Source organism: Pinus tabuliformis, chromosome 4_2, assembly GCF_031772625.1.
Source record: "Pinus tabuliformis cultivar Carrire ecotype Pingquan chromosome 4_2, CPIR1, whole genome shotgun sequence".
NCBI classification, from domain to species: Eukaryota; Viridiplantae; Streptophyta; class Pinopsida; order Pinales; family Pinaceae; genus Pinus; species Pinus tabuliformis.
In genome coordinates, this window is record NC_142304.1 from 290,044,987 (window position 1) to 290,055,458 (window position 10,472).

The following is a 10,472-nucleotide window of genomic DNA, read 5'->3' on the forward strand; positions in this document are numbered from 1 at the left end:
CATGTTGACGTGGTACTCAAATTATTGGAGGAGAAACAATTATATGCAAAAACCTCCAAATGTTTCCTTGGAGTACAGGAGGTGGAATATTTGGGTCATATTGTATCTCATGAGGGTGTTAAGGTAGACACTAACAAAATTAAATCCATTAGGGAATGGAAAATCCCCACAACCCTAAAGCATCTTCGAGGATTTCTCGAGTTGACAGGGTACTATCACAAGTTTGTTAAGAATTATGAGAGAATAACATCACCTCTAACAAAATTACTAAAGAAAGATGCATTTTCTTATACTCCAACAGCAACTAAGGCCTTTGAACATCTTAAAGAGGCAATGTGCCAAGCACCGATCTTAGCTACACCAGACTTCACAAAAAGCTTTATTGTGGAATATGATGCCTCAGAAAATTGAATTGGTGTTGTTTTAATGAAAGAAGGAAGACTCATTGCTTTTGAAAGTCATCCAATCAGGTGAAAGTATTTACACAAACCTATTTATGAGAAGGAAATGTTCACAATATTACATGTACTAAAGAAATGGTGACCTTACCTAATAGGAAGACACTTCAAAGTAAAAATAGATCATGATAGTCTTAAATACTTTTGGAAAAAATATTATCTTCATAAGAGCAGCAAAAATGGGTCACAAAGATGTTGGGTTATGACTTTGAAGTCATCTACAAAAAAGGGAAGCAAAATATTGTTTCAGATGCACTCTCAAGAAAGGATGAGGATGTGGAAGCATTTCTCTGTGCCATTTATATTATCCAACCTTATTTGATAATTGAAGCAAGGGATGAATGAAAGAATGATGAAGAGGTTTGGACACTCATTCAAAATTTGCAATGAGATCCTAATACATATGATACATTTATTTAGAAAAATTATTCATATGGTACAAAGATCGCTTATATCTCTGTAATAATTCCCAACTCAAAAAAAATATTCTTTTAGAATTGCACATCACCCCCTTAGGAGGGCACTCAAGATTTTTAAAATCTTACCACAAATCAAGAAGGAATTTTTTGGGGATGGCCTTAAATTTGATATTTGGGATTTTTTCGCAGAATGTTTGGATTGCCAACAAAATAAAGTTGAGACAATTAAGACCTTGAGTTTGATACAACCTTTATCCATTCTAAGTGAGTGTTGGGATAAGGTACCAATGGATTTTATCACAGGTTTATGAAATTCTGAAGGAAAGAGTGTCATCATGGTGGTAGTTGATAGACTTACCAAATATGCACACTTTTGTGCATTATCTCATCCTTTTAAAGCCAGTACAATTGCTACTACATTTATGGAAACAATTCAAAAGCTACATGGAAACCTAAAGATTATTGTAAGTTATAGAGATCCCATTTTCATTGGAAATTTTTGAACGAAATTATTTTCTTTTCTTGGTACTCAATTAGCTCATATATCATCTTATCATCCACAATCTGATGGGAATATTGAGATAGTGAAAAAATGTTTGGATGGATACATTTTTCACTTTGTATCTGATAAACAAATATAATGGGTCAAGTGGTTACCCCTCATTGAATGGTGCAATAACACTTCCTTCCATGCTGCAACAAAAATGACCCCATTTATGGAACTTTATGGATATCACCCACCGTCCATCACATCATCTTTAAGAGAAAATTCTAAGGTTCAAGCAGTGGAAGATCACATTGAGAACCAACAACAAGTTCTCCAACTCTTAAATCATAACCTCACTCTGGCACAAAATAGAATGAAACAACATGCAGATTAGGATCGCAGTGAAAGAAGTTTTGATGTAGGCGACCGGTTACTCTCAAGGATACAACCATACAAACAAATGTCCCTCAAGCAAGTGACGAAGGATAATAAATTATCACTCAAGTATTATGGTCCTTATAAAGTGTTGCAAAAGATTGGTACTATGGCATACAATTGGTGTTGCCTGCATCTTCCCGAGTACCCTAGTTTTCCATGTTTCATGCTTAAAGAAGGTTATCGGTGACAAGCTCCCAATTCAAACATTATTGCTAGAACTTGACGAAGAAGGAAAAATCATATTGGATCCTGAAGTAGTGATAAAAACAAGAACGCGATAGATACAGATTCAATCAATTTTAGAGTATCTCATTAATTGGAAGAACTTACCTATTGAAGATTCCACATGGAAGGATGAGAATTTTATATAGAAGCATTCAGAACTACTCAAGTGATGAGGACAACACTTTTTTGAAGGATAGGGGCATGTTAGGTCCCTATAATTCTAGTGTATCCCCCTTATTTTTATTATTATTGTAGCCCCCTTATTGTTATTGTTAGTGTAGTCCCATTTTGTTATTGTTGTGCCCCATAGAATCCCACGATTGTTATTGTTGTGCCCTTACATTATTATTGTTATGTAGGCTTTGATTATATTGTGACCCCTTAGACTCTTATATACCAAGGAGGTCTTTTCATTTGTATCATCCAAAATTTTTTCATTTATGTGAGGTAAAGGAGGTTTCCTCCTCGAAGAGGCTCATTCTCAATTCGTTGATCTATATTTTCTTTTGTTTTGTGATCTAGTTTCATAACAACAACCTGTGAAATCTACGGAAAATTAAGCCATGTGATAGCGTTAGAACTAACTGTAGGAAAATTGATCCTTGTGGACTCATAACATCAACTCAAGGGTGGACCTATTGTAGAAAGTGTACGAGAAACCAAGAGCCTATGGTTGGGTGGAATATCCTTCATCCACATCCAATTGGTGAATTATTTATTTGAAGGTAAGCTTGTATGGTTTATTAAAATTATGTTGAACTAATGTTGTGTATGCTAATAATTAATTTTTGTGATGTTGCAAGTATCATCTACATCTGTAATTATGATTAATCAAGTATGTTTATATGAGCTTACATTGTCATGATTGTATGCGATAATTCATTAATATTGGGATAGAGAGGATTATGGTATCATAGCAAGAGAGACCAGTGGATAATTTTATTTTGAAGAGGTGCCCTATATCCTAAAAGGTGGACAGAGCATACTAGGCATGTTACATGAAGTTAAAAAATAAGATTGAAGGGAGATGAATTTGAAGCTTTTGGGGGAAAAATTTTCAAATGGGGAGATGAAATAAAAATTAGATCCTGATCACAATTCTTTTGTAAACTTTGTAATAAACATTTAATTATTTTTGGAATTGTTGAGAAAAATTCTAAATTTCCCTTAGAAGTTGAAACAAATCATTGTGATGGTTAGGCTACCAATGCAACACATTAAAATTGAAGGTTGTGATGAATAAGAGTATTGAATGGAATAGGGAGTAGGAAATAAGGGAAGTAGCATAAATGAGAACTCAAAGTGGTAGTCTACTTGATGATTGGAGGAGAAGAAGGCATTGAGTATATCGCGTGATGAGAAAAGATTATTGTTGAGCCATGTGGCCATTTAAAAATTTCCAAACCTTGAGTATTAATACTATATATATATATATATATATATATATATATATATATATATATATATATATATATATATATAGATATATATATAACTCACCCCCTTTTAATCAATTTTGTACTTAATAAATTTCCCAATCAACCTAGTTTTCTACCCAGTTGGGTTTCCAAGAACATCTTTTTATATATGTGTTTTCATGTTATGTAGAGTGCTTTGAGTGAGATTATTGGTATTATTTAAGGTGTATCATTATTGTTATTTGTGCATATTGTTATGATGATGAGTTTTATCTTGTAATTCTCTTATTTCACTTGGAAACCAATTTCCATTAGTATTTAAGGAATGCTAAGATATTTTTACTCTCCTTTGTCTAGTATACTCATTGATTCAAGATCATTGGTTGTCATCTTAGAATATTTCACTTCTATTGTATGTTTTCAAATTGGTTAAATGAATCAAATGGATTGTTGGAAATTTTAGGCATATTAGGTGTTTTTTTCTTCCCTAAGGATTTCCCTTCTCTTTTGAGCTATGTTTTTTTCTGTTAGGAAAATTTGTGCTTAATCAAATGTTGTGTTTTCACATTGAAGGAAGATCATAAATTCCTACCTCACTGTGTTATTTATGCAGTTGTATAATGTTGTGCAAAATTGGAATTGTGAGAAACTTAGCGGTAAAAAAATTTGGAATAGAGTAGACTTGCTTTCAATTAATTAGCATTCAACTAGCCCAAATTTTACTTTCCATTAATTAGCATTCAACTAGTCCAGATTTTGTTTTCTAAAAGTTTGAACGAAGCATTGTAACAAATTAAGAAACAATAGGTGAAGTTTCATGATCTTGTCCTATTTTTCATTATAGAGACATCATTTAATTTTATTCCATGGAGTATCCATGGTGGTAAAATGGACAATCCATAACCTACTATTTATGGATAATTTGTACTCACTAAACCACCAAGTGATGAAGCATATTAATCATTTTGATTATCTCCAGAGTACTCAATTATATTTATATTATTAATTATCTTTATAATTTGTAATTATATGTGTTGGAATATTAATCATTAATAGGTTTTTTCCATAATTTCAATGAAAATATATTATTTTAGCTTGTCAATTAGGAAATTCTTAATACTACATGACATTTGTGATATCCTTTTGCTACAAGGAATAAACACTTACAATTATTCCATGGTGATTAGGCAAAACATCTTGTCTTGCATGGATGCTCTTTTGGAATGTTCTTTGGTTTATAAAATTTTCCTTATTTTTTCCTTTAATACTTGATTTACACTTAATGTCCTTAAACATAACTTTGGTGATATCTTTCTGTTTGAGGATTATTTAACTAAGCTTTGTTAATTAAGTTTTTTAATGAGTATAACAACATGCAAGATGATCACCTCTTTTATTGAATAACTAGTGTGAACTTTAAAAATGCTTTCAATATGTAAGTATTCATCCATTATTATTATTAACATTATTTTTACATCACTTTTACACTTTTAAAAGTGGTTATCTATTTGCAAATTAACAAATTGTCATACTTTGGAGGAAACAAGTCCTCCAAAAACCTAAAGTTTCAAATTTATTAACATTTATTTCTTCTTTACACTTCTAAGATTTATATAGATTTAAATCAATACTTTAATTATTTATTTTTTAATAAAACAATTGCTTTCCTATTATAAAGCCTGGATTACATGGCAGGAACCATTTACATCATATTTAACAAAACTTGATTATGTAAACTTTGTTTCTTCCACATTCCAATATAACTAGAGCAGAGTCTTCTTGCCTCTACAAGCACCTTGGAGTATAATTCTACATTGATACTTCACATATATCCTACAAAATTGACCCAACAGCAAAATATATTTAGTGTGCATATAGTAACTGTAGATTAAGTGGGCTTGGAAGGCCCTACTTCCTCATTATCTGCATTGGTGACCTCTTTACCTTTGCTCGTCCCTACACCAGCCACGCCCCTGCCAGAGAACTCTTGTTGTTCCTTGAAGCTGGAACCTAGTTTTCCAAAAATAATTTCGTGTACCTATGCAAATAAAGCAACATTGATGAGATTTGTGATGTTGGACATCAAGTCTAATTCCATCATGATAATTTACTTTCCACCTTTTCCTCTAGATTTTCAAACCAAGCCTTTGATAGTGCTTCCTTGGCCTCTTTGTCACTCTCCAACAGTTCTATTCAGTGAGTTAGGAGATCAATTCGGCCCATTAGAAAATTAAATAAAAACTCTACTGCTATTTTCCATCATCCAATCTTAGACTCCAAAGTCTGGTCACTTTCCAGCCCCATCACCAAACGATTCAACAACAAATAAATGTAGCAATAATGCTAAGGTAAATGGAAAATAGTTGTCCAAAGATATGATAGAGCTAGCTTAAATAATCCTTGCTCCTACAGAATCCCTCCATTACTCTCATATGAAGCCATTAAATCCAGATCTTTGTTGATCTTCACGTCATTTGCAGTCTCATCCTTCCTCAAATACCAATATAACATTCCTTGCAAAAATCTATGGAGGCATGAGGGGAATCTTGCAAACAACTCTTCTCCATTAATACTTTCCATTATGAACCCACAATCTAGATATGATTATCATCCATATATCCATCGTCGTGACCACATCTCACTTGGGAAACGGAGTTGATCTCCCAGAGATACCACATACAATGTATAATCCTTTAAGTGGCTCTTATTATACCATATTCCCCTATGTCCTGCATGTGGGGATTTAATACCTAAGATCGGTATTTCTTGTTGTCGCTATTGTTGATGGATCGATGAACCAAGATTGAATTATTTGATTATGGCGTAAGTATGTAAACCTTAACAAGTCCATTTAATTCAATAGCTCCAACTGCTATTTTTGTTCCCTGATTCAACATACCATCAACCTCTCCATTTAAGTGTCTCAAGACATGAAAGAGGGAGGTTTCTTAAAATTGGTTTTATTGGAGAATTTTTCTTTTCACTATGGGAGGAAATGTAGGATCATTTGACGATTGGGACTTTGAAATAATTCTAATAACTAGCATGGAATCCTCGAGAATTTTGAGGTTTCTAAAGTCATTATTCTTAGCAATGTCCAATCCTTTCCACGACACAAGGAATGTGGCCATTTTGTTTATGGATATGAAAAATCCCCATGCATGTCTAATCTCTTCATGTTCTTTGAGGCAATATATCACCCTTCCTACTACTGTCACTCATGAGGCAATATATCACCCTTCCTACTCCTGTCACTCATGGGTTACAAACCCTTCCTACTCCTGACACTCATGGGTTACAAACCCTTCCTACTCCTGTCACTCATGGGTTCCGTTTTGCAGCTCCATCGAAGAATAACAATGCAGAATTTTGATTGCTTTTCCAGGCCTGGAGCTCTTTCTTATGCATTCTTAAACATTGCACATTGGATACATTTGGTCAACTTATGAAGCTTCCATCATGTTCTGAAATGATATAAAAGTTTATCTAGCTCCTCTCCAACAATGATAAACCTTCAATATCATCACTCTTGATATCTCTCGATGAGAGCAACTCATAGAGCAATAACATTTCTTTGTTTACAGATTGGGTGACTGAGGGAGTTTCATCTTTAAAAATGGCTTTGTTTCTGTTGATCCAAATTGTCCATCAAAGGAATTTGGGTAATGATCTCCATGCAAACTTAGTGATGGAAGATTGGATCTTGTGTTGAGGAAAATGGAGGACCAATTTTTGAACATATCCTTCCAGTTTGAAGGAATGGATGATTTAGAATGAACCTTGTCGAATTCTAGTCACAAAACAATGGTGGAGAAAGAGAATTCATCGAATAAATGTGAAATTGTTTCCTACTCACACTTACATAATACACATCATGAGGGAACCTAAATGTTTGTGCCTTAAATTTTTAGTTGTAAGGATTCTCCCATGAATCAACATCCCAGAAAATGAATTGAACTTTGGCATAGCGTCTTTATTCCAGATTGATTTCCATATCTTCGAAATGATGGGGAAGGGAGGTTTTCGTAGCAGAAATTGGTATCCTTCTTTGACAGTGTAGTGCACAAATTTACCCGACCTCCAAATACGATGGTTCTTGGATCCCTCATCTACAGGTGCTAGATATTTCAATAGGGGAATCATTAAATTCCACTTATGATGAAAATTTTGAGGAAGACCAGAACATTCCCAACCCTACCACTGTCTCGAATCATCCCAATTAGAGATATCTTTCAATCTCACAATCCCATTATCCTTCATCCATTCTATGAGGGTTTGGAGCTCGTTTTTATTGGAGATCAAACTGCCTACGAGGAATTTATCCTTCCACGGATTGATTCCTTCCCCATTCCTAGCCTGTTATTCCATATTGTTTTTTATTAGAGGTGCTACTATGCATTGTCTCCATATTTTGGAATCATTGCCTGTCCACTATTCTTTTTTGGCTCTTAGAAAGAAATATTTCTGGACATATTTTTTCAAAAATGCCTCTTTCCACCACTCCTTCGATTCTGAGATCAATTTCCAAACTATTTTTTCTCCCAAGTCTAAGTTCATCAGCATTGGGTCCTTGATCTCCAATTCTCCTAGTTCTTTGGGGAGTCGAACTGTATTCCAATTAACCAAATGGAACTTCCTATCATCCCCCCTACCAAAGCAATTTTCTGATCATAATGCTAATTTTCTTTTGAATTCCCATTGGAGCTACAATCCCAGAGAAAAAATAAAATGGTAGTGTCGATAGAAAAAACTTTATTAATATCATTTTTCCTGCCGAGTTCAACCAATATGTGCCCCACCCATCTATTTTCCTCTTGAATTTTTATATTATTTCCTCTGTTGTAGCTCTGGTACCACTTGCTATAGCTCTGATACCAGTCATTGTAGCTCTGATACCACTTATTATAGATCTGATCCAAAAATATATGAGAATAGAAAATAACCCAAGAAATAACAAGATCAAAATATATAGAAATGCTTCTTTATTATCAAACCCTTAAGGTAGGTGTTGAGCCTTGAAAATGTCATTCATTTCCATTACACTTTCACTATTATGTCCATTATATCACCTCCACTTCACTACTATGTCACCACATTCATCCCACTTTCATTATCATTGGGCCACATTTATGTTTTTCCAATCTTTATTAATTCTAAGTCTTTTAAGTGAATTTGTGGTTAAAAATTAGAAAATAATGTGCATATGCTTATACCTAACAAATGGGTTGAGGTTGTTGACATGTGTAGGTTCAAAGGAGACTTCTAGAAGACCCTTATGTGGCACTCTAAGGCTAAATTCGAATTTGGTTGGAAAGAATCATGGGATCATGAGGATATGTGTCACATCTCCTAATTGTATTGTAACTCTAAAAAGACATGTGTCTTATCAGTTCCTATTTTGATTAGGACTCTAGAGGTAGAGGGAGAGATTCATGGACTATCATTAATGAGATGGCTCTCATCTTTTTGTATAAATAGGAGAGCTCTCTCCTTCATTTGTTAGTCTTTAGTTCCTAGTTCTTAAGTTTGTAGTTCTTCCTTGATGGCTTTTGAAAGCTTTGGAGAACTTTGTTGTACTTTGTACTTTTGAAGAAATTGAATAAAGCTTTGATGTTCTCAACATGGAAGGAGATGTGAAGTAGATGTCATGGAGCATATTAGAATGTAAGGTAGAGTAGATTTCATTTTGTAAATATTGCTTTGTAGAATGTAAGGTAGAGAAGATTTCATTTTGTAAATATTGTTTTGTAGAATGTAAGGTAGAGTAGATTTCATTTTGTCAATTTTTCTTTGATTTCATTATGTTATTTGATTGCTTTCAAGTTTGATAGATTAGATTTTCCATTCATGCAATTTTAATTCATGCAAGTGTGTTCAATTTTGCTTTGATTTCATAAGTGGCAGAGGGCCCCTGCTCACTAAAGCCTTGTACAGTTGTCCTTTAACTCTTGCATTACTTTTTTCCTGTTCATGTATATTAGCTATACAGTTGTCATTTAAATGCTGCATTTTATTTCATCATGTATATTAGCTGTACATAACAAGTTGTTTTGATTACTGTTGTTTTACATTAATTTTGTTATGCTTCTGTATATTAGATGTCAATAAATTGCTTTCAAGTTGATTGTAGATTAGTGATGCACATAGCCTTTTAATGACTAATGACATGATAGAATCATCTTGTCCTTCTACTGAAGCAGCAACGATACTGGGTCTCATAGTCACTAGCTCATTGTTTGGTTATTGCATTTTATTTTGATTGAACTAGCTGTATATTTACACTTTTGTTTAAATACTAATTCCATCAATAACATGTTTTAAGTTCTTTTGAAGTGCTAAGTTTTGGAAGTTACCATTAGGGACATAGGCCTTGTCTTGAAATCTTTATCCATACTTGTCCTTGAAAAGTATTCTTAAGACCTTAGAATAGGATTTCCATTTGCATTAAACACTTTAGAAAACCAACAAGAACAAAACCCCAAAAACAACATAAACTATAAAACAACGACGTAAGAGAAAGGTTAACTAAGCACATATGTTGCACCACACTTCATCAGTTTACGATACCCGGATTGATAATTTATGTAGATCAATTTAAGACGTGAAATTGACTAGACATTTTGGCGCCATTGCCGGGGAAGTGTAATTAGGAGACCTTATTTCTTACATCTGAAAAAAAAAAGTAACAATTCTTGAGTATGCTCTCCTCCTGCACTTCGTGTGATCTGAAGGATCAGAAAAAGGATTGTTAAGTAAAAAAAAGAAATAATAATTCTTGAGTATGCTCTCCTCCTGCACTTTGTGTGATCTGGAGGATCAGAAAAAGGATTGTTATGTAAAAAAGAAAAAAGAAAAAAAAGGGAGACAAAATAAACTTCAACATTTCAATTGATTCAAAAAAAAAAAAAATGAAACTCAACTGCTTTGATAGGTTCAAATTATCTAAAAATTGTCTGGTTATGGTTTGTAGTGGTCCTCAAAACATTGTATCCTGTTCAAATAAGGTTTTGCAACTTAGCTGTGGAAA